The sequence below is a fragment of the Nanorana parkeri genome, unplaced genomic scaffold, assembly GCF_000935625.1.
Source record: "Nanorana parkeri isolate BGI_ZX_2015 unplaced genomic scaffold, ASM93562v1 scaffold24, whole genome shotgun sequence".
Classification (NCBI taxonomy): domain Eukaryota; kingdom Metazoa; phylum Chordata; class Amphibia; order Anura; family Dicroglossidae; genus Nanorana; species Nanorana parkeri.
The window spans coordinates 324,724-346,797 of NW_017306292.1; the positions used below are offsets into that span (position 1 = coordinate 324,724).

The 22,074-nt window shown below is 45.9% G+C and overlaps 1 long non-coding RNA gene across 1 annotated transcript; it reads right to left on the reverse strand.

Annotated features, from left to right (window-relative positions):
* Nucleotides 1–18,706: 18,706 nt before the first annotated feature.
* LOC108793748 lies at nucleotides 18,707–22,074 on the reverse strand. Its single transcript, XR_001941670.1, has 3 exons — nucleotides 21,982–22,074; nucleotides 19,830–19,834; nucleotides 18,707–18,754 (listed from the first exon to the last, which is right to left on the reverse strand). It is a non-coding gene; the product is annotated as an uncharacterized LOC108793748 (long non-coding RNA).

Genomic DNA, 22,074 nt, shown 5'->3' on the forward strand with positions numbered 1-22,074 from the left:
CGGCAGTTTGTTAACACAGCACTCGCAACACCTGAGCACCTGAACACACCTCAGGTGCCCAGTGCAGCCCCATCACACAAAGGACATTTTCACTGTTTACTATTAGGCAAGTTCACACCGCCGCAGTGGTACGTGCTGAGAAAAAATACAGCGTGCATTGCAACACACCGCAGTGAATAGAACGGAATAAAAAATGTCACTTTTTAGTGATGACGTCAGCGGGGCTTAGACCACTAGAACCCAGGAAAGAAGAGGCTGCAGGGGCCGGACTAGCAGCCTAGAGGATGCCAGAGCGGTAATCAGATGGGTATAACGGCTTTAACAGTGCCCCCTAGGCAAAACAGACATTTGGGGGCAGGGGGATAGCCCCACTCAAGGCAAGTTTTATTTTTGCCTGGAGATAAGCTTTAGAGACAGTGAGGGGAATTTATCAAAACCGGAGCAGACAAAATCTGGAGCAGTTACCCATGGCAACCAATCAGCATCTCTCTTAAGTTTACTCAGGTAAGATTTTAAAACGAGACATAGAAGCTGATTGGTTGCCATGCACAACTGCTCCAGATTCTGTTTGCTCCAGTTTTTATAAATGCCCCCCACTGTAGTTAGGACTGTCCGCTGTAACATTTTTTTCCCCCTGTTAATCCTGCCAGTAACAGGGTGACAACACTGTTTTCTTGGCAGTGAAATCGTGAAACAGTGTTGTCACTCTGTGGACAGGGTTGTCACTGATAGAATTGTTCTTCAGATGGACTTTACTGGGCCCAGCATATAGCCCTCCATACAGCACTACCGCCAATAACAAAATGTCCTATGCTCCTCAGCGCCATCTAGTGCCGAGTTATAATTATATAAGGTGAAGAGTTATAAATCAGACCCTAACAGGGCTATTCACAAAAGGGTGAAGAGTGTGGAGGCCGCAGGAGAAGGGAACAATCTAGGACAGGAGTAGCCAAACTCCGGCCCTCCAGCTGTGGTGGAACTACAAAGCCCATGAGGCATTTCAAGATTCTCACAGCCACAGACATGACTCCTGGAGAGAGATGCATCATGGGATTTGTCGTTTCCCCACAGCTGGAGGGCCGGAGTTTGGCTACCCCTGATCTAGGACAACATGGAAAAGATTCTCCAATTCAGCTCACATTCCAGTTCAGCTATGTTGTCCTAGATTGTTCCCTTCTCCTGCGGCCTCCACACTCTTAGCCCTGTAGTATGCAACGAGACCAATGACACCCCAACCATATGACTTAGAGCTGGCAGTGTAAGCCCCCACGGCAGTGTTTATATAGTTTGCCCCAAGCCCTGTAATTGTCAAGTTTGCTGGACAGATTCATCCAAATGTAAATGTGGAGAAAACCATGAATAAAGGCATGGGAAATAAAATCATACATGAATCACAGATTTTTAGTAAAGTGAGGAAGGGTTACAAATCCTGACAATGTTTTTACTGCTGTCTCTGTCTTCCTGTCCCAGCGAACAGCAGCCAGAGGGGGACTGAGAGAATGCGGGGCCTAAGACAAGTTTCAAATGTGGGGCCTAAAGTCATGTGCTGCAAACCGCGGACGCGCTGAAATGTAAGTATGGTGTTGTGGCGTGTGTTGAAAGGCAAAGTCTACCATTTGCAAAAAAAAATCAATAAATGCACACGCATTAAAAAAAGGGAAAATGTGCTCCCCCTCCCCCTTTTTTCTCTTCCCTCTAGACACACACTCCTAGGACACACCCAAACCCACATGTTTGCCTGTATGGTGCACTTGAACAACATAGATTCCCCACTTTACTTGTGGACTTTACCGCCCACATCTTCCAAGTAGGGTTGCCACCTGTCTGGGATTCACCTGAACAGTCCGTTTTTTGAGTCCTGTGTCTGGGTTTGAGGCCAGCTGACACCAGGACACAAGACACTCGGTGCAGATACTGGTACTTTACGTTTTTTGACAGATGTGGCTGCATGAGGTTCCGCACTTGCTGGGGACCTCGGCAGCCATCCTGTGAGCCACGTGCACCTGTACGCAGGCGCCGGCCCGCACATCTCCTTCTCCATCTTCCTGACACCACACTGCCCGCCTCCAGACCCCTGTTGAGACACAGTACAGCCTGAAAGCCTGCATAGCCCACCCGAGAGCCCGCATAGCCCACCTGAGAGCTCACAGGTCACCTTAGAGCACACATAGCCCATCTGAGAGTCCGCATAACCCATCTGAAAGCCCACATAGCCCACCTGAGAGCCTGCATGGCCCACCTGAGAGTCTGCATAACCCATCTGAAAGCCCCATAACCCACCTGAGAGCCCGCAGAGTCTACCAGAGAGCCCGCACAGCCCTGGTAAGAGCCCGCACAGGCCACCTTAGACCCTGCAGACATCAGGGCATCACCCTGGAACAAACAGTGTGGGAAAATCTTAGCAATACATTATACAGCAGGGGTCTCAAACTCAATTCCCTCGAGGGCCACTCGACCCATTTTTTTCTCCCATGGGGGCCGCTCGCCAAATTTCATACTTTAAAATAAAATTTAACTATATGCGATATGGTACTACGGACCCCAATACGCACGCAATAAGGCCCTATTCATATCTGTAGGTTTAGGTGCGATTAGGGATTCCTGCGTCAGAAACTTGCGTTTCCTGCAGCAGGAATCCCTAAACTGACGTTTAAAAGCGGCCGCTGTCACCTATTCAAGTTAATGATCAGGTGACAGAAGTTGCATGTAAACGCCTGCACACCGCATGTAATGATATGTGATATGATTACATGCGGTTAGAAAACACTCTCCCTGAATACACATTGCGTCCAGGGAGAGTGACTGATTCCTAACCGAATGCAATCATATCACGTACCACTACATGCGGTGTGCAGGCGTTTACATGCAGCTGCTGTCACCTGATCATTAACTTGAAATAGGTGACAGCTGCCGCTTTTAAACGCCAGATTAGGGATTCCTCATGCAGGAAACGCAAGTTTCTGATGCAGGAATCCCTAATTGCACCTAAAGATACAATTGTGAATGGAGCCTAATACACTTATACTCCCCCCCCCCTTCACATAAAAAATGAAATACACAGCCCCCTCTCCTTGTTACCTTGTTGTAGCCTCACAGAAGCAACTATGCAGTCTGCTTCCGACAGAGATGCAGACCGTGTAGCTGCTCCCGCAAGTCCGGTACGCGGTCCGTGACTGTGTACCAGACTTGTGAGCTAGCTGCGGGCCACATAGTACCGGCTCGCGGGCCAGTACTTTGAGACCACTGTTATACAGCAATGCAGAATACCACCAGCTATAAAGGGCTACAAATCTCAGCAATACATTATACAGCAAAGCAGAAAGGCACCAGGTTTAGAGAACTACAAATCCCAGCAATACATTATACAGCAATGCAGAATAATATGAAGCTACCCTTACACTTTGTTGCTCTAGGGTGGCAGCCTGATGTCTCCAGGGTCTCGGGTGGGCTGTGGAAGGTCTCAGGAGGGCTGTGTGGGGTCTCAGGTGAGTTATAGAGGGTCTCAGGTAGACTGTACGGGGTCTCAGGAGGGCTGTGTGGGGTCACCAGTGGGTCCGTGGTGGCAAAAATGATAGCTCAATCGTTTGTATGTGATTTGTAAGATTGTTTGTTGATTACAATCACTACTAACAGACATACAACCTTCTTTGCACGATCGCTTGCAATGATAACAGATCTGCCTCACACACCACCCTCTGCATGGAATAATTCTCCAGCAAGTTGGACTATGATGCTCAGAGAAATCTGCTATTTCTCAAGTAGCCTTTTTATTGTCAGCTTTTGATTGCTTGCGGCCCGGTACAGACCTGAGCAATCTAGGACACGCGTCCTGGGATCGCGCGGTCCTGCACAACTGCAGACAGCGATTGCCGCGCGGCCCCATTGATTTGCAATGGGGTACATCCGCGCGGTAATTGCAGAAAAAAGGTACATGTACCTTTTTTCTGCGATACATGGCGCACAGCTGTTTTCGGATGCACGTGCAGATTCGCGGCGGGAAATTGTGCGATCCGCCTGGTGCACTGGGGTGTCATTACAAAATAATGGCACCCACAGCGACTCCGTGGGCGACTCCGTGACCGTGCGGCAATCTACACGGTATCGTCCAGGATTGCTGCTCGGTCACAGATCACCCTGGCGTGCATGGGCCCTCCCCTGTTCAGTGAAAAGCTGAATCTTTGGAAAAAATGGTGTTTGTATGTCCACCCATAGCTCTCACATAACACCTGAGATAAATCTGCTGCACATGGGTACAATCGGGATCATTTCTTGCACACTGAACTTTGAGAACTATGAGTGGCACATGGGTTACTTACACAAAGACCCCAAAGACTGCCGAGCTCCTCCAGCAGTGCCTGTATCATGCCCCAACATCAGACGAACTGGCAGTGGAGCTACGCAGCGATCGCACCAGATTGCTCTCCACTGACAGCTCGGATCTAATTCTCAGAGCCCTGCACAGCGATCTCCGCAGGAGCGCTCCACTGACACCCCGAACATTTCTCACCTGCTCTCCTCCGGTTCTCAAGGGCCTTCCTGCCCGGCTCTCCTCATGCTGCCTGTTTCTAGGAGACGTGGCACGCAGCAATAGGGGGTGCCCGGGACCGGATCACACTGGCCCCCCCTTAGCTGTGGGCCCTGGTGCAGCCGCACTGCCCCCCTGCCTTGGAACAACACAGTGTATGTAGCTTCATATTATTTTGTATTGCTGTATAATGTATTGCTGGTATTTGTAGTCCTCTATAGGTCTCTGGTTGGTCTCCTTACTCCCTCCCCCGGCTGTCTCTTCTTGCTCTTTCTCCTGGCTGTCTCTCCTTGCTCTCTCCTCTTTATTCCCTCCCCCCCCCGCAAAAAAAAATAATTGCTGTGCGTGGCACTAGAGTGTTCGGGTTTCACTTGAAGAAAAGGTGGAAATCCTATTTCCCCATAAGACTCTCATTTATCCGGTTTTAATGAGGGCATACAAACCTTCTTATTTTTTTTCCTGTGTTCTCCCGCGCCCTCTTCTTCAACTTCTACATGACAAGTTCATTGCTGTCTAATGCACCAAGATTCACAACTGGGGGGCCTTCACCTTCATTTTCTGTATACCTGAGATCTCCATATTATTTCATATTGTTATTTTATACTGTCATTGTATTTCTTTTGTGGTTTAACATTTTTTCCTAAAAAATAATAAATATTAATTGAAATAAAAGAAAAGAAAAAGAAAATGTGCACTTACTACTTTTTTTTGCATTGGAGCCTGCAGGACATTTCAACTATGATCAATGGATTGCAGGTGCAATGCTCTAGCACCTGCAGACTGTTCCTCCCAGTCCTTGGCTGTACCAAGGTATGGACATTCAGTTACAGGGACAGGAGGGAGTATGAATGGACTACGAATATTGTATTTTATTGAGGACTACAAGTCCCCCTGCGGCGGTGGCAGATGGGACTTGTAGTTTTTCCATTCACAGATCCTGTCAATGGAGCTGTGAATGGATGATGTGGCTGTGCGTGGCTCCACCTGCCAATTTTAAATATACACAGAATACTATGGGGAGTAGAATCCCAGGATTTTGGCATGAGGGCCAGTTTGTGGGTGTGGGGGAGGGGGAGCTATTTATGTGCCCATGTTTCATGTTACACCCTGAATATGAATGTAACATGAGACATGGTAAAAAGAAAGATGGAGTTAGTCTGTAAATGTAAATAGGTATAGAAATTTCAGGCTCTAGAGCAGTGGTTCTCAACCTTTCTAGGGCCGGGACCCCTTGGTAACATTTGCCAAGTTGTGGTGACCCCCAAAGGTAAAATTTAGGGATGACGCGGCTGCTGCAGCGACATCTGGTGGCGGGAGAACTGACACTGCTGCGCTAGGAGAGGGCTGAGGAGGACTCTCACCTGGCACAGCAGAAACCCACAGGTTGAGAACCACTGCTTAAAGGAGACAACGAATCCCAGAGGAATACAAGAAATCGCAGCAATAGTCCATTATACTATAATGTTCTATTGCTGGGATTTGTAGTCCTCTATAGCTGGTGTTATTCTGCAGTTTGCTGTATAATGATTATACGGCGCACCGCAGAATAACTACAGCTAAAGAAGACTACAGCAAATCGCAGCAATATACGATAATGTACTATTGCTGGGATTTGTAGTCCTCTGTAGCTGCTGGTATTCTGTATTTCGCTGTATATAATGTATTATTGCTGGGATCTGATGTATTCCTCTATAGATGGTGTTATTCTCTATTGCGCCGTATAATTTATTATTGCTGGGATTTGTATTCCTATATAGCTGGTGGTATTCTGCATTGCGCTGTATAAGTATTATACGGCGCAATGCAGAATACCACCAGCTATATAGGAATACAACAAATGCCAGCAATAGTACATTATACATACAGTCCTCTATAGCTGATGGTACATATACAGCACAATGTACCATCAGCTACAAATCCCACTACCCCAGCAATACATTAATGCAGCACCATGTGGGGGGGTTGGAGTGCAGGCTTACCTGAGCAGATATAACCGCGTTATGTACGCTGTCAGAATTTTTAAAAAAACCCATAGGAATGCAAAGCTAGATTCCTATTGGCTATATCACTTTGCAATAGCCAATAGCAAACCAGCTATTGCGCCCGCCCTCTGCTGCTGTCAATAACTAGAAGGGGACCTGATGGAGAACTGCAGGTCCCCCTCTGCTGAGCCCGTTGTCAGGAAAAAAAAACAGGAGCAGAGAAAGGTTTACTCTGCTCGATTGAGCAGCGTAAACCTTTCTGGGAAATCATTTTTTTTTTCTGATTTACGGCGGAAAGCGGGCCCGATGTCAGAAAAAAAAAACAGCAGAGAAAGGTTTACTCGATCGAGCAAAGTAAACCTTTCCGGGAGCCACTAGTTGACCCCTGACAAATAGTAATTCGACCCCCGACTGGGCCGCGACCCACAGGTTGAGAACCGCTGCTCTAGAGGCTAACTAGCCACTTAATGGTACTAACAGTCTCATCTCATAGCTGCCTTAAGCTGGGCAACTCCAGTAGACTTTACATTTCAATTTACAGCAGAATTGAACATTTGTATGGAAAGTTAGAAAAATTGTTTGTCAAAGAAATGGATGGTTCCAGTTCTAACATTCGATTTCGGGATACATGGAAGTGATGTAATGCTCGTGATAATGAAAGTTCTACTTTCGGATTAAAGTGACACTAAACTCAGGAGTTAAATCTTAAAAATACATTCAAGTACCTTCAGGGCAGGATTTCCCACAAGGCCAACCAAGGCCCAGCCTCGGGGCAGCAGGGAGTAGAGGGGCAGCAGGGGTGTGGAATTCCTATCTCCAGACCCCAGGACATGCAGTTCTGGGCGCCGGGCGGGTCGGTGTTTTCTACATTTAGCCTTGCTTTGGGCAAGCAGGGATAACATTTACTGCAGGGAAGCCGCCTCTTGTCTTGAAACAAGTGATCTCGGCGATGTCGCCAAGAGCGCTTGTATGCATCCTGCATACAGGGGGGCACATTGAGGAACCTGGCCTTGGGGCAGCAGAGAAAGTAAATCCGGCCCTGAGCACCTTAACTATTAACAGAAATGTATCTTATTTGTATATCGCTCAACTGTAGATCCTCAAATCATCTCTGAATTGGTGCTGACACTGTCCTTCCTTCTGGAGGGTGGCTACTTTTGTTCTCCATTGTCCCTTTGTGTTGTAAAGTAGGCTCCACTCCAAGCTCACTTCTGTGATGGACTACAATCTTATGTTTTGTTTAATAATTTGTACTGAGATTGTAGTCCATCACAGGAGTGAGCTTGGAGTGGTGACTACTTTACAACACACACAGGGACCATGGGGAACAAAAGTAGCCACCCTCCAGAAGGAAGAACAGTGTTAGCACCAATTCAGAGATGATTTGAGGATCTACAGCTAAGTGATACACAAATAAGATAAATGTATGTCACTTGAATGCATTTTTAGGATTGAACTCCTGAGTTTAGTGTCACTTTAAAGTTTTCCAAGCACATGTGAATCACAATAATTATAATTCTTCCCAGTTGGAATTCACATTAAAGGAGAATTATGAGGCGAGTGATTTTCACCTTGCCTCATAATCTGAGCCGACCTGTGACAATGAAACTGTCACAATCGAGCAATGTCGGGATCCGTTCCGGCTGCGGTGTCTCAGTATACCGCGAGCTTTGGGCCACGGGAGAACGCTAGTTTGTGTTCTCCCGTGACACTTAGGAGAACTATGGGGAAAAGCCCTTACCCCATAGTTCTCCTTTAAGGCTAGGTTCACACCTAGGTGACTGAGCTGGAGAGCGGTTTTCGCGCATTTCCGTTTGCGCAACTGTTTTTTTGAAACCGTTCGGTTGTCGTGCAGCTTTCAATGCATAGAGATGTCTATGGAACCCAAACCGCCCGAAAATAGCTCCTGTACCTTTTTGCACAACAGGTGATTTCATCCGCGTGACAAACTGCGAACAGCTTCTATTTACTTCAATGTGAATCTGTGTTTTGCATTATATTGCGCCACTCAAAACGCGCGATAAATTGCCTAGGTGTGAACCTAGCCTCACAGTTAGCAATTTGTTCATTCAGATGAGATGCACGAAAAAGTTTCCATGCTTCTCCAAGTTTTCAGCTCACTACAGTTGAAAACAATTGTTGATTTGTGCCCATTGATAATAAGAAAACTGAACAAACATTTTATAAATGAACATTTTCAAACAGAATTCTACTGGCATATGGCCAGCTTTGGTTACTGGGCAATGAAATGTGTGTGCTGGGTGTCTCATACTGGGGAAAAACTGATGTGCATATTAAGGACAGAATCTCACTTGTTGCTAAGATAAGAAAAAAAATCACTACTAAAGGCCAAATCCTCCAGCAGCAAACAGGAAGTTGCAATCTCATAAATCTTTTTTTATATATACTAAAGAAAAAATCCTCCAGCAGGAAACAGGAAGTTTCAATCTCATGAATCATTTAAAACAAATTCTATATAGCATAAGATAAAGGAGTAGCAGAAGTGTTCTTTTTGATTGAACGTATTTAGCAGGGAGAAAAGTGCGCATGTGTGTTTTGCACTCCTCTTTTTTTTCTTATGCATGTTTCCTATGTTTCCTACCAGTGTTTGTGGAAATGTCTCTGTACCCCATCCCTAGCCGAGCAGAACATAGTGCATGGAAATCTCTGGATCCATGACTTAGGGCTCATTCAGACAGGCATACGGATGTGCACGTCTGTAAAAAGACCCGACCCCCCTTTCTTTTATCTGGGGTAATTCCAGACCCAGGCTTGGCCAGCTGGTGCTTCATCGTTCTAAATCTTGTGGTGGTTTGGCTGTCCCGAACCTTCGCTTGTATTTTGTAGTTACTAATATCCAGGGCCGGATTTCCCACAATGCCACCCAGGCCCGACCTCGGGGTGGCAGTGGAATCCCCCGACGCCCGTTCCGCAGTTGTCGAACGAGCAGGCTAGAAACCCGCCGACAATTGTACGATTCTCGGCGGGTTTTCTAGCATGCTGGTTCGACAAAAGAGGTGCGACCGTACAGTAGAAACGCCTTCCCACGATTATCGTACGATAACCGCAAGGTGTATGGACACCTTTAGATGTGATGACATCAGCAGGGCTTAGACCAGAGCCCAGGGAAGGAAAGGCTGCCATGCCCAGTCTAGCAGGATCGAGGTTAAGGTGAGTATATTCTTTTATTTGAGCCTTTAAACCAAAGCAAGCAGTTAACCCTTGCAGTGCGGGGGTTGCCTCACTGCAAGGGTTAATTTTCTAAATCCTTGGAGTTCCTCTTAAAAGTAGCCAGTCTGGATAAAAATTTTCAGGGCTTTTAAATTAAACTAGTTGACTTAAAGTGACATTAAAGCAAATTTTTTTTCTCCCTCCCCCAATGTTAATTAAAGCACCTACCTTAAATGATGTCTCTTAATCCGATCTTCTTCTTTCCTGTCCTTTTCATCTGTCCCACCAGCGCTGCGGCGGGTGTCCGATCCAGCGCTGACTCCTCGATCCTTGCTGGCACTTCCTGTCCCACTGTGTCTGCATGCGGGTGCACGCGTCCATAGACTTAACTTGCGTCTCCCGGCCGAAAATCCGAACTGCGCATGCGCCCGCCCCAAGATGCTCTGCGGCCGCCCGAGCAGTTTTGGATTTTCGGATGGGAGCCCGCGGCGAAGACAGGGGTAAGTTTAAACCGCTTTTAAAGCGGTTTTGTTTAAAAAAAAAACTTTTTGCATATAGCTACTGCTTGCTAGCAGTAGCTATATGCGAAAGAAACGGAGGGTTAAGAAACCTTTTAATGATGTTGAGGTCGAATGTTCCAACAAATGATTTCGAACCAATGTTCAAACAAAATTCTAACAGTGTATGGCCAGCCTAAAGGTGCCCATACACCTTACGATTATCGTACGATAATCGTATGCGATCGACTTTTCGTACGACAATCGTAACGTGTGAATAGAGTGCCCGACCGATAGTACTGTACAATCGTACGACTTTTGACGGTCAAGCATGTTTGAAAACTTTGGTCGATCGTACGATGTTTGCATGGTTGGTGGCGTTTCCGTCCGTCAAAAGTCGCACCATTAACACTGCGCATGCGCAAACGAAAATTATTGAGGTCAATTACCGCAAGTCGTCCAGGTGTTTTTTTTCTAACTTCTGATTGAACCTTTCGATAATCGGGGCAGGATGGGGCCGTCGTACGAAAATCATACGATGGCTCGATCATCGGACGAAAAGTTTAGTCCGATAATCGTAAGGTGTATGGGCACCTTAAGGCTCTGTTCACTCCTAGGTGTTTTGTCGCTCAAAGCTAACCGCGAGAAATGCAATGCGACAAGGCAAGGAATTCCATCAATTTCTATGGCAACTGTTCAGACCTGAGCATTTTGTCACATAAAGTTTCCCATTGAAGTCTATAGGACCAAAAAGTGCTGTAATCTGCCAAGAAAGTAGCTCATGTAGTTTTTCCAGCAACAGACGTTGTTCTGTGTGTGAAAAAACACTCATGTGTGAACAGGGGCCATAGAAACAACTGGGATTCCTTGTCTTGAGCGTTTTGTTGTGCTTACGTTTGAGCGACAAAAGGCCTAGGTATGAAAGTGGACTAAAGGTGCCCATACACCTTACAACCATCGCTGAGGGGCGGGCTTCCAACGACCGCAATGCTGAACGGGCAGTGTGCTCGTGCACACACCGGCCCGTTCCGCAGTTGTCGAACGAGCACGCCACTAGCCGCCGACAATCGTACAATTCTCGGCGGGTTTTCTAGCATGCTCCTTCGTCAAAAGACGTGCGACCGTACAGTAGAAACGGTCGCACGCCTTTCATACACCTTGCGATTATCGTACGATAATCGCACGGTGTATGGGCACCTTTAGGCATCTAATCGCCTGGGTTTGTTATATATAATGAGCCAACTCTCCATGTCAAATTTAACAAAGGCAAGCAATTATACTCCAAATTAACACCCAAATACCATAAAGGCATAACATAGAAAAAAAACACATGACAAGAGTAGTGGGAAAACGTTAGGCTGTGGCCCCTTTATTGGGTTTAAATAAAATAAACCACTATTAACTTTGATTGCCCCAAACCACTGTTAATCATTAACCTTCCACCATGCTTAGTCTACAAGACTCAAGAATCAGTCACCAATCCAACGCTCAGATGATTGAAGGTCTGCACAGAAATAGCCGTAGTCCACTAGCGGGTCTGTCCAGGAACCGGTGTAAATCTTCCTGGTGACAGCAGGCCACTTGTAACCTGAAACACAAAAAAACAGCAAAGTAGCCCCAGAGAGACATATGTGACAGTCACATAACCTTTCATTAAAACATAGATTGATTTAAAAAAGAACTCCAAGCAAAGAAAAATAAAAAACTTACCCTTGCAGTAGGGATACCCATATCACTGCAAGCATTAAGTGCTCGTTTTGTCTATGGGGCTCAAATAAAGCTGTATTACTTACCTGATCCTCAGTCCCTTGGCGGACCATCGTATCCCCTGCTGAGAAGCCTGTCGGGCCATCGTAACCCCCCTCTTCCGTTCAGAAGCCCTTTGGATCATCGTTGCCCCAAACTGGCTCCTCACCATCTCCTCCGCCAGAGCTCAAGCCTGTCCCAATCAGCGCACTGCCATCATCCTAACTGAGAAGGAGCTGTGCAGCTCCCTGGACACCCCACCAGACCCGCCCACCGCCGCCCCACTCAGGGCGAATGAGACTGCAGACACTTCATGGTGTGGAGACTATGGCACAGGAGGCAGAGACTGGAGCCACTGCACACGGTGCTATAAGGCCTGGTTCACACCTGGGCGTATTTCAGCGCGTAGGAATGCGCTGAAAAACGCCCTACGCCCAAAGAAGTACAGGAGCTTCTTTGGGGTCGTATTTTCCGCGCGTATCCGTTAGGATTCAGCCGGATAGCCCATGTAAACGCACTTTTGTCGCGCTTTTCTTTTACAGCAAATCCCTGTAAAAATGTGCGGCACGAAACGCGCGGCAAACGCGCATATTCCGTGCGCCCAGGTGTGAACCCAGCCTAAGTCTGGCGGACCATCGCTTACTCCAATGGGGGGGACTGGGACCAAACCTCACTGCCCCCCCTTCAGCCTCGGGCCCTGGTGCAGCCACACCTAAATCAGCCAAACATCTTTTAAGGACAGATTTAAATTGAAATGCTGATAAAGGTCAGCCATCAGCATGTGACAGAAGAGAAGGGGAAACCTTGCAAATAGTTAAACAATTGCTGAAGTAATTGAACTGGAAAAGGTGGGTGGCCTAGGGCATTAAATGGTTACGACGTTCCTTTACCCTGCTGATCCATTTTTGATTGTCTAAAGAAAGTTTAACCTCTTCTATTAACAACCTAGAATAAACTGAGCGGGAACTAAGAACCAACTTAGAGACTCGAAAAGCACTGAAAATTGTGAAGCAGTTTTAAATGAAAGTGTTTTGTATGCAGAAGTACAGGTTGACTCAGTGGCAGTAATAATATCATATAAAATATTAAGTGTAATGGGGGATTTACTATCAGCACAAGAAAATTGCTTCTTAAAACCTTTCACGAATTGCCTAACAATAAAAAAAGAACTACATGCAGGGGCATTATGTAGCTGAAAAAGGAAACACTTGCTAAAAGCTTTGATAAATGAACATGAGTACCACTACTGGGATACAATTCACATATACTGTAAATACCAAGATTAGTTCTGCAGAGTCCTCCATAGAAGAAGCACCCAGCACCTATACGAGTTCCCAATATTGCTGCCATGCAGTTACATAGGCAACCCTAGTTGAAATTTGGAATTTGAAACTTTTTTCAGTCACGGCACCCTTTAAAAGCATGCAAAATCTTGAGGCACCCCAGTCTAAAATGTAAAAGTCAAAACATGAAAAAGGACACGTGTCGCCCCCCCCCCCCCCCCCCAAATCTATACCAGACCCTTACCTAGATAAGGGTCAGTTATGGATTTTGAGGGGAGACATCATGCAAAAAAGCAATGTGGAGTTCCCCTCTTTATATCAGGGTCCCCACTTCCCATCAGGAGCCCCCATTCCATCACATTCCCTCCTTTTCACATCAGAGTCCCCTCATCACATCAGGAGCCTCTCTTCAAATCAAAGCCCCCCTGCACATCAGAGCCTTACTTTATAATCATCACCCCAGCGATTCTGCGACATCATGGTAGAAGGCGGCAAAGGAGGTCCATAAAGAGGTGGACTTCTGTTTTCTTTTGAATGCTGGAGGATGCCCTGAATTAGTGTCATGCATTTCCATGGTGCTGGTGGTTCGCTCGTCTGAACCATGGAAATGATTGATACTATGAAAATTTGAATGCACCTCTGACAAAGCCAGAAGGCACCCCTGGGTGCCAGGGCACCCTGGTCGAGAAAGGCTTTTCTAGACACTGTAGAGTCGCTGTCTGCTGTGGGGGCCAGTGCTCTGAAACACTGGAAGCCCTGGTAAGACAGAGCATCTAATGTAAGATTTTTGCTACCCTGAAGATGTCTCACTTTAATTCAAATAGAACATGAAGTGTATCAACTTAATCACTGGGGGTGACTTTGATGATACACAGTACACTGCATGCAAATCCCTTTGTTGTCATTCTTCAGTAAGATCCTCTAGTAGCTGAACTGCTTGCCCCAAAGCACCACAGCCTCAAGAAGAGAAAGAGCTCTAAAACAATATTCTTAGGGATACCCGCTTGAGACCAGGAATCAGACCAAACCTCTGCACAGCAATGGCCAGCACAGAACCGAAACTAACAGACCCAGCTACTTCTGTAAATAAATAAACTGCTTATCCAAACCAAATTCTTCCTGCCACATTATGCCATCATTAGAAGCAGAAATAAACGTGCCAAACCCACCAGTCCTCTTGTACTTCACTAATGAGGCAAAAAAAGTAAATAAAAACCTGAGATGAAAAGTGCCAACCACCTAGGAAAAAACTCTGCTCATGGCCATAATCCATGACGCAAATGGCAACAAGCCCAATAAACACCAAATGCTACGGACAGTAGTCTTGTTTCTTTTGTATAATAAACATAAGGTTGTTCAGGAGGTTCGAGATACTTGTCGCACAGAAATCAAAGCCCTTCATGAGGATTTTCAACATCTCACTCACCGTGTTGAAGTCGCCGAAGATTACATTCAATCGGCTAAATTGGAATTGGATAACCTTCATGCTCAAGTGATCTCTCAAAGCTCCACCATCTGTGAGATGCAGCGTCATCTTGAAGATCTTGATAATAGGGGCCGCAGGAATAACATCAGACTTAGGGGCCTTCCTGAAGCGACTGGTCCTGAGGACTTAAAAGACACTTTACAAGCTTTCTTCAACCTCATCTTCGGAGAACATTCCTCTCACAAAATTTGTGACGACACGGTGATGAGTTTATAAGTTAAATGTGTATTGGTGTTGAGTTATGTTTGAGTGCATTATGCTGTGTGACCTGGTTATGGAAAGAGTATCAGCACCATCCCTCGTTATCTCCCATTGTACTCTGAAGGAGCTCAGAACAATGACATGCTGGCCAGGCTCCTGCTATGGCTGTCTGGAGTTCGTTAGCAGGTGGACACCTGTGGTGTTGAGCAGACCGATTGTCTGGGAGGAGGGGAGGGTGGATGTGATGGGATTATATTCTGATTTCATCATTTGCTGTATAAAAGTTTGTGCAGTTGCTCAATAAAGCAGAGTTTGTTTCACCTACACTCAAGCCTTGGCTAGTGACTGGGGAAACTGGGAGACACAATGCCAATGCTGATGGACTATCCCGCCAAACAGAACTGGAAGGGTGACTAACAGCATGGGCATCCCCAAGTGGACCCGTAGAGGGTCTCACCGGGTCTGCCATCTTTTAACTTGGGGGAGCTATGTGACGACACGGTGATGAGTTTATAAGTTAAATGTGTATTGGTGTTGAGTTATGTTTGAGTGCGTTATGCTGTGTGACCTGGTTATGGAAAGAGTATCAGCACCATCCCTCGTTATCTCCCATTGTACTCTGAAGGAGCTCAGAACAATGACATGCTGGCCAGGCTCCTGCTATGGCTGTCTGGAGTTCGTTAGCAGGTGGACACCTGTGGTGTTGAGCAGACCGATTGTCTGGGGGGAGGGGAGGGTGGATGTGATGGGATTATATTCTGATTTCATCATTTGCTGTATAAAAGTTTGTGCAGTTGCTCAATAAAGCAGAGTTTGTTTCACCTACACTCAAGCCTTGGCTAGTGACTGGGGAAACTGGGAGCTAAGGATCTTCAGGTTGCAAGATCTCCTCAGCAAGGAAGAAGACAGCGGCGGACATACTCATCCTGAGTACGGGGGTCCGTCACAAAATTGATCAAGCTAATGGAGCTTTACAACTTCAAGGCTCTTTTTTGCAACCCAGAGATTTGATTTGTAGAATGAATTCCTATTCTTTGAAGGAGGACATTATGCGAAAGGCGCGTAACATACACAATATGGAATTTGATGGAAAACCAATTCAGCTTTACCCAGATTTACCTTGGCTCATGCTCCAAGAACGTAGACTTTTACAACCTTTGCTAACTACTGATGATATTTTATTATGCCCTATGTAGTTATAATTTTACTTCTCCATGTTAGCCGTCCACCCTTCTTCTCTCTGCTATCTATTTTACGCAGATTCTGAGGGAGAGCTGTTACCACTTCTGGATTGCATTCAACCACCTTCCACTCCAGTTACATGGTCCTAAAATAATTTGTTCACGATTTCTATTTTAGCTCTGGTGCTCTCCGGTAGTTCTGGACGAGTGCTTTCGAACCATGGCCGAGTTCGGTCTGTGTTTCTTGGCTCTAGTGAGCCTCAAGCTTGCAGTTTTCCTTCTTAACTTGTTTTTTATATTGGTTTTGTTTGCTGTTTCTTCATGGTTCCTAGTCATGCTCACCTCTGCTTCCAGTCTTTTCCTTCCCTCTTCCATGCCTCCACTGCGTGGGCCTCCTTTCACCATATTACACATATGGGCCTCCCTGGATTCTGCCTTGATCATTTTCTTCTCCACTCGAATGTAACATGGTCGGTAAGTCTCCCCATTTTTGTACTGATAAGATCCTGAATGTTTATTTCTGCCTTCCCACCTCCATGTCTCAATGCCCCCCCCCCCAAGCATTATAAAATTATCTGGCTATCATTTTTTAATCTGCATGTCCTTTTAAGCCGTCTAATGTCTTTATACACCCAGGGGTTAGGTACATTATTCTTCACGGCACCTATGGTTCTGAGTTTGTAACCTTTATGCCCCTAATAGGAATCAGATCCCCTTTTTGAAAATGATTTTTTTTAAACTATCCTCTTTGCTCCACCAATATTTGGTCATCAGTGGTGATTTCAACCTACCTTCATCTCCAATTCTTGATAGATTGCGACATGATGGGGGTCTCTGTTCTTGGGCACAATATGGCTTGCCCACCAATTTTAACACTTACTTAAACGACATGCGCTGTTTGATGTCTGGAGAACTCTGAAACCTTCCAATAAGCAGTTCACCTTTTAATCCTCAGTTAACGAAACCCATACCAGAATAGACTGTTTCCTACTTAATGCCACAGCTTTACTTAACACTGTCTCTTCAGGGATTGGCCCTATTACTTGGTCTGATCATGCTCCCATAGACTTGTCAATCCGATTATTTCCTCCTCCCTCTAAGCAATGCAATTGGCGTCTGAATGAATGGCTTCCTAAAAATTAAATGACAAGGTCCCAACTTGAGACTTCCCTGCATGATTATTTTTCTCTTAACGAAGGCACTGTCAGCTCATCTAGTACTCTTAGGGAAGCACATAAAGCCGTTATATGAGGCCATTGTATTGCTTTGTTTTCTAAACTTAAAGGAGAACTATGAGATGAGTGATTTCCACTCACCTCATAGTTCTAGCCGACCTGTGACAATGAGACTGTCATAGGTCGGCTCAGTAGATCGAGAGGTGAGCGAACACATACCAGGTTCGCTCACCTTCCGATCCTGTCACGGCTCTCCGCGCTGACTGGCGGAAAGGACGGGGGAGGGGGCGGGTACAGCTGGCTCTGCCTCTAGATAGGCAGAGCCAGCTGTCACTCACGCAGCAGGGCGGATCCCGTCATCTACGCCGGGGTTCCGCTCCGGCTGCCGCGTCTCAGTATACCGCGAGCTGTAGCTCGTGGTATACTGAGCTTAGGGTAACGGGAGGACGCTAGTTTGTGTCCTCCCGTTACCCTAAGGAGAACTATGGGGAAATACACTGACCCCATAGTTCTCCTTTAAGCAAGACTCTCAGTTTCAGCGTGAGCAGCTTGTTTCTCAACTTAAATCTCTGGAGAAGCAGTTACTATTTAAATCTTGCTTATCTACTATTTGGTCATTTCACTTGACTCCAGTCCCAATTACAGCAGTTGTCCATGGTGGAGGTGGAGAAGTCTATGGTCTATGTTAAGCAGAAGTTTTACGAAAAAGGCAATAAAGTTCACACTCTGTTAGCTGGCAAACTGAGCAAACTGAGCGTATTTTGCCCATACCATTGTTTGGACAGAAGAACGTAGCAGCTGCAGATTTCAGCTGTCCCAAATAAAGGCATATGTTATCCTGTATTTGTGCCTGTGTGCATGAACCCTTAAAGCAGAACTGCAGCCAAAACTTTTCAGCTTTTGGAAAGAGTACGGGAGAGTTATAACACCTGTCAGCTTTTTTGGTTGTCTGTGTTCCATTGGGGAGATTTCCTTTCACTTCCTGTCCGATAGCCACAACAGGAAGTGAAAGAAAATCCTTCCAAAGGGAGGGAAACCCCTGGTGGTCAGCAGGCTCGCAATTGGCACATTTGCCATCTATTCCTATTCTGGTGACAACCCAAAATTTGGGATTTTCAATCACTTCCAGTGATAATGGTGACTAGGACAAATATAGGGGGAAATCTTCCTAAGGGGTCACAGACAGCAATTAAAACCTGACAGATGTTTTAATTCCTCTCCACTCTATCCCCCCAAAAAACAACAGAGTTTTGGCTTCAGTTGCAATTCTAAGCATGTGCAGCACACAGCCTGAAACACTGCTGTCATGTCATCGCCCTCCGAGCCTCTAGGTGGCGCTGGGCCTCAGCGAAGCCTGCAGCCGCCGTATTGTTTTGGTATGGTAAAGAACACACCGTGTTTTAAACGTAGAAGGTGCAGATCACGTGACGTGCTCGGTTGTTCCTGCTGGTTGGTCGGCTGGAGTTCCTGTTTGTTTGGGCGGCGATTGTTCGGTGTGCTCCGTTCACTTACAGGCGAGTGACAGCGGCGGGGGGTAAATGGGAGGGGTGTCCGCCGCCGCGCCGGAGGTAAATATAAGGACAGGGGAGCGGGTGTGAGAATACAAGCGGCAGCAGTATGGCCGGACGCGGAGGATTGTGGGACTTGTAGTCCTGCAGTGTAAAGATGATATTTGTGTACCTCACCCATAGGCTCTCCCTGCACCCTGTACTTGTAGAGCCACTGCTGTGTGAGCCCCATTACCTCTCCGGCAGTGAGCAGGATTGATTAATGAAGTAATTTATGATCAATGACACCAATACACATGACAAAACTCCCATAAAGACTAACAATTTCGCCATGACGTCAGGGGACAATGTGTTGCTTAACTGGGACAGGCAATCTCTATGCCGACAAAGCATGGAGCTTCTATATGTCTACAACTCATGGTATATTTGTGTGATCTGTACATTGTAGATATAAAGAACAATAGAATACAAAATGACATATGATGGGCTCATGCACTGGGGTGTTCAGTATTCTGTGTTCAGATCTGAACGCAGCTGCAGTATTACATCCTATGGGGCCCATTCACACAACTCCATATTGGTTTGCAGCATTTAGCTACATCAACCAAAACTAGAAATATCAGCATTTGTGGTCCAATCTGTACCATTTGTAAATAACGATCACAAACGTACATCGTGAATGTCCCATAGGTCACTGCTCAGGGCCAACATGTAAAAACATCAGTACAGTAGTGTTATCAATGGAGCAGAACGACCTCAAGGCGTTAGCCCATTGTGAATGAGTACAGCCCGGGGGTCATTCTGAGCCACTGCCGCTATTATTGTTTACATGTGAGTCCTGAGTGCGCAGAATGACCTAGACCTTTACTCCTTTACCCTTTACTTTACCTATGCGTCCATGGATGGAAGGTGGTTATTGTATATTTAATAAGAAACCGGTTAAAGGGTTAAAGGCGTTCTAACAATGTCTCATGTTTGGTCTGTTAAATATACAATTGTAAGTGTCTTCTTATATCTCTTTGATAAGTGCAAACAATACCTAATGATCCTGCCAGAAATTTGTCAGCTGATAACTTTGCCTGTGCTGACTTCTTCTTAGTTCTATTGTTCTCAGTTAGAATATTTCGCCTCGCCTCTTGTTCTGGTGAAAACAGGTTTTGGATTTCCTCAAGCTTTCAGCCATGGCATAGTGATCACACGCTGACTAAAGGCTCATTCACAAAATATGAGCCTTTGGCTTGCAGATGTTAATGCAGCCGGAAGATGTCACTGAGCATCTATTTAACGCTGTAATCAGGGCTGGGCAAATCCCAGGAACCAGGTAGCCAAAGCTCTTTAAAAATGACAGCTGGCCCCATAACTTTATGGTTCCCTGGTTGTTATCAATGGAAAAAAGATAATCCTGCTGGCTCTTGAAGTGGACAGACTGGCTCCTGAATTCCATATTATCTTTCCACTCCTTAGGACTAGTTCACACCAGGCGTGGAGCATAGCAGTTAGGCTGGGTTCACACCTAGGCGTATCGAATATGCGCGTTTGTTGCGCGTTGTTACCACGATTCGTGGTAATAAATGCGCGACAAACGCGCGTTTCCGAGGGCTACCTGGCTGTATCCCAATGGATACACGTGGCAAATATGCCCCAAAGAAGCTCCTGTACTTCCTTGTGCGTAGGGCGTTTTGCAGCGCGTTCCTATGTGCTGTAAAACGCCCAGGTGGGAACCATGCCCATAGGAAATCATTGGTTTTCACATGTTGAGCGTTTTACAGAGCTTAGGAACGAGCTGCAAAACGCCCAGGTGTGAACCAGGCCTAACAGAAAGGATCAAAACTGCATCCATTGTATTCCAATGGTATTTTGGGCTCTAGTTCACACCGGAGTGTTCAGTTCCAGAGCATATAGAAAAACTGCAGCATGCCTATTCGTTCTGCTCTGGAACGCACCAAAACTCATGCAAATGCATCAAAAACACAAGCAAATGCCCTGGAACACACAAAGCCCATTTTGGGTTAAACCGGGCAAAAACACTCTGGGTAAAATGTGCAGAAACTCAAGCACATCTGGTCTGGATTTGGTGTGAACAAGCCCTAACTGTAATTGTCAGGTACAATTACAGTGCGGGAAAAAAGGGAAAACTTTTTTTTCTACCTAATACCCGAGCAGGATTATTAACACAATCTACCATATAAAAACCTTATATATCCTTGTACAAAATGTACACAAATGACACAAATAATTATAGTCCAATGAAATGACACATTCAAATGCTGCTAAATGTAGCTTGATCATTTAGGCTTCAATGATGGTTAAGCTGAATCATTTAAAAGAGAACTATGGGGTAAGTGTTTTTCCCCATAGTTCTCCTAAGGGTCACTGGAGGACATAACCTAGCGTCCTCCCGTGACCCAAAGCTCAGTATATCACGAGCTACAGCTCACGTTATACTGAGCCCGCCGCAGCCTGGACGGATCCCAACATTACTGTTGAGATCCACCCAACTGCGTGAGTGACAGCGGGCTCTGCCTATGTATGCCTACCTGAGGCAGAGCCAGCTGTACCCGCTTCCTCCCCCGTCCGTTCCTCCAGTCAGCGCTGGAGAATCGGAGCGGGGTAATCCCTGCGGGAGCGGTGACTGACAGTCACGGCTCTCTGCAGGGAGATGATCGAGAAGTGAGCGAGCGACGGTACGTGTTCGCTCACTTCCCGATCCATTGAGACGACGTGTGACAGTTTCATTGTCACAGGTCGGCTCCAACTATGAGTATGAGTGATTTTCACTCACCTCATAGTTCTCCTTTTAAATACAGTGGAATAAGGTCACAATCCTGGCTATGCATTCTGGCAGGTTTGAAGAGATTACAAGACTAGGTGAACAGAAAGAAAAGTGTTTTTGCAAATAACACTGCTCAGGCATACTGTATGTACTTCATTTAGTATATTTTGCCATATGCCAGGATTTCAACTTTTACATGCAAAATCTTGGCCGACATTAGAATCTCTGTATATATAGATATATTTATATTTATCTTAATCTCTATTTTAAGATCCATGTTTTGGCACAAGATCCTATGAGAACTATGGAGATTTTTAAACTATAGTTAAAACTTTTCAACATACTTTGTTTTGGTTTTTTTAATTGTCATATTTGGTGCAAAAAGTATCCGTCTGACATAAACCCTTTGCAGCTGTTTGAACAAGGGTCACATTTTCTGTTGGTAATTTTCACAGGAGACCTTGGCTGCAAGCTGTTGTTCACTGATAAGAGAGTTGATGTTCGTGTGCAATGTGAGAATTTGAGGCAGAGCTGCATTTCATATGC